A 3,710-nucleotide genomic window follows, 5' to 3' on the forward strand; every position below is an offset into this window, starting at 1 on the left:
TTAAGGTGCAGATGAGACCTCCTTGCGTGGGTATTAACAGGATCTCTTTCTTTATTTCAGCAGGGGATGATCAGAGGAATGAGGAGGATGAGGAGCTGCATCCTCTATTGCCAGATGAAGTCGAAAATGAAGACTTGAGAGGAAACTTGAGAAACCAAGTTGGACCTAACATGCAGAAAAGAAGCCACATCATCCAGAAGAAGGGTAAACCCATTCCTTGCCAAGGGGGGAAGAGATTCAGTTGTAGTAGCCATCTTCAAACGCATCTAAGAACCCACACAGGGGAGAAGCCTTTTGAATGTTCGAAGTGTGGGAAGAGATTCAGTCGCAGTGCCCATCTTCAAACTCATCTAAAAACCCACACAGGGGAGAACACTTTTGAATGCTCAGAATGTAGGAAGAGATTCAGTCAGAGTAGCCATTTCCAAAGACATCTAAGAACTCACACAGGGGAGAAGCCTTTTGAATGTTCCAATGGCTTCAGAGGAAAAACACAATCAAGGCAATTTTTGCTTATCAGCCACATCCCCTTTTTCTCTTGACCCAGTCAGAGTGCAGCTGAGGTTTGTGGTTAGGAAAGTGGTTAAGGGCCAGCAACACTTGAATGCCGACCAAACTCTATATTTGTGTCTGCATTTGCTCTTTTGCAATGCACCTGTGCTGATTTTAGGCACCTCCTAGCATGCATCTGACACGATCTGAACTAAAAACATGTAGAGAGAAATGTTTCGCTAGTGGCACATGACTTCACTTAAACTGAACTAAAAGGGACCAAACAATGTCTCACACATGAACACACACGAAGTGGCCTTAAACTGAATCAGACCATCAGGCCATCAAGGTCAGTATTGTCTACTCAGCCTGGCAGCGGCTCACCAGGGTCTCGGACAGCCTGGAGGTCCTTTCACATCATCTCCTCCCTGATCCTTAACTGGAGATGCCAGACACTGAGCCGAGGGTCTTCTGTGTGCAAAGCGGAGGGGCTCTTCCACTGAGCCACAGCCTCTCGCTCTTGCAACTCATGCTACAAAAATGGATCTGGACATCGCAAAGATTTCTTGTTGCCCAACCAATAAGAACATGAGAGAAGTAAGAGAAGCCAATGCTGGATCAGGCCAATGGCCCATCCAGTCCAACACTCTGTGTCACACAGTGGCCAAAAATACCAGGGGCCATCAGGAGGTCCAGCAGTGGGGCCAGGACACTAGAAGCCCTCCCAATGATGCCCCCCCAAGCACCAAGAATACAGAGCATCACTTGCCCCAGACATAAGAACATAAGAGAAGCCAATGTCGAATCAGGCCAATGGCCCATCCAGTCCAACACTCTGTGTCACACAGTGGCCAAAAATACCAGGGGCCATCAGGAGGTCCAGCAGTGGGGCCAGGACACTAGAAGCCCTCCCAATGATGCCCCCCCAAGCACCAAGAATACAGAGCATCACTTGCCTCAGACTGAGAGTTCCTATCTGATACCTTGTGGCTAATAGCCATTGATGGACTTCTGCTCCATATGCTTATCCATAAGAACATAAGAAAAGCCAATGTTGGATCAGGCCAATGGCCCATCCAGTCCAACACTCTGTGTCACACAGTGGCCAAAAATACCAGGGGCCATCAGGAGGTCCAGCAGTGGGGCCAGGACACTAGAAGCCCTCCCAATGATGCCCCCCCAAGCACCAAGAATACAGAGCATCACTTGCCCCAGACATAAGAACATAAGAGAAGCCAATGTCGAATCAGGCCAATGGCCCATGTAGTCCAACACTCTGTCACACAGTGGCCAAAAATACCAGGTGCCATCAGGAGGTCCACCAGTGGAGCCAGGACACTAGAAGCCCTCCCACTGTTGCCCCCCCCCTCCAAGCACCAAGAATACAGAGCATCACTTGCCCGAGACTGAGAGTTCCTATCTATAAAAAGCCTTTTGAATGCTCAGAGTGCGGAAAAAGATTCAGTCAGAGTGGCAGTCTTCAAAAGCATCAAAGAACCCACAGAGGAGAAAAGCCTTTTGAATGCTCAGAGTGCGGAAAAAGATTCAGTCAGAGTGGCAGTCTTCAAAAGCATCAAAGAACCCACAGAGGAGAAAAGCCTTTTGAATGCTCAGAGTGCGGAAAAAGATTCAGTCAGAGTGGCAGTCTTCAAAAGCATCAAAGAACCCACAGAGGAGAAAAGCCTTTTGAATGCTCAGAGTGCGGAAAAAGATTCAGTCAGAGTTGCAATCTTCAAAACCATCTAAGAACCCACAGAGGAGAAAAGCCTTTTGAATGCTCAGAGTGCGGAAAAAGATTCAGTCAGAGTTGCAATCTTCAAAACCATCTAAGAACCCACAGAGGAGAAAAGCCTTTTGAATGCTCAGAGTGCGGAAAAAGATTCAGTCAGAGTTGCAATCTTCAAAACCATCTAAGAACCCACAGAGGAGAAAAGCCTTTTGAATGCTCAGAGTGCGGAAAAAGATTCAGTCAGAGTTGCAATCTTCAAAACCATCTAAGAACCCACAGAGGAGAAAAGCCTTTTGAATGCTCAGAGTGCGGAAAAAGATTCAGTCAGAGTTGCAATCTTCAAAACCATCTAAGAACCCACAGAGGAGAAAAGCCTTTTGAATGCTCAGAGTGCGGAAAAAGATTCAGTCAGAGTTGCAATCTTCAAAACCATCTAAGAACCCACAGAGGAGAAAAGCCTTTTGAATGCTCAGAGTGTGGGAAGAGATTTAGTCAGAGTAGCCCTCTTCAAACCCATCTTAGAACCCACACAGGGGAGAAGCCTTTTGAATGCTCAGAATGCGGGAAGAGATACAGTTGCAGTAGCCATCTTCAAACCCATCTAAGAACCCACACAGGGGATAAGCCTTTTGAATGCTCAGAGTGTGGGAAGAGATTTAGTCAGAGTAGCCCTCTTCAAACCCATCTTAGAACCCACACAGGGGAGAAGCCTTTTGAATGCTCAGAATGCGGGAAGAGATACAGTTGCAGTAGCCATCTTCAAACCCATCTAAGAACCCACACAGGGGATAAGCCTTTTGAATGCTCAGAGTGTGGGAAGAGATTCAGTTGCAGTGGCCATCTTCAAACCCATCTAAGAACCCACAGAGGGGATAAGCCTTTTGAATGCTCAGAGTGTGGGAAGAGATTCCGTTCCAGTAGCAATCTTCAAAGTCATCTAAGAACCCACAGAGGGGATAAGCCTTTTGAATGCTCAGAGTGTGGGAAGAGATTCAGTCAGAGTAGCAATCTTCATACCCATCTAAGAACCCACACAGGATAGAAGCCTTTTGAGTGGTCAGAGTGTGGGAAGAGATTTAGCCACAGTGGCTTACTTCAAGAGCATTAGAGAATCCACACAATGTAACCCTTTAGCTCAGATGTGTCAAGTTAATTTGTTATGAGAGTCGGATCTGACATAAATGTCACTTCTTTGGTCCGGGCCACGTGTGCCATAAAATGTAATGCCAGGTACCAGAGATATAAACTTCAGAAAGGACTCCAGATATTAATAGTGGTCTTTTTAACTCAAAATATAAACGTCCTTAAAATATTACATGTATTTCATGTATTTAATGGTCTTTGATAAGTGACACCTCTTCCTCTGAATCATTGCATCAAAATCTGGATCCAATGTCTCTGCTTTAGTAATCTTGAGTTTGCTGTTTAGGTGTGTATCCGTAAGCTGATGTATTGAGATTCGTTTACAGAAAAGAGCTGTTCACAGACG

The 3,710-nt window shown here is 46.0% G+C and overlaps 1 pseudogene; it reads left to right on the top strand.

Moving 5' to 3' along the window:
• The first annotated feature begins 275 nt into the window (after positions 1 to 275).
• LOC107124810 lies at positions 276 to 3,329 on the top strand (annotated as a pseudogene).
• Positions 3,330 to 3,710: the final 381 nt, after the last annotated feature.

The sequence above is a fragment of the Gekko japonicus genome, unplaced genomic scaffold (genome assembly GCF_001447785.1).
Source record: "Gekko japonicus isolate JY-2015 unplaced genomic scaffold, Gekko_japonicus_V1.1 scaffold3468, whole genome shotgun sequence".
NCBI classification, from domain to species: domain Eukaryota; kingdom Metazoa; phylum Chordata; class Lepidosauria; order Squamata; family Gekkonidae; genus Gekko; species Gekko japonicus.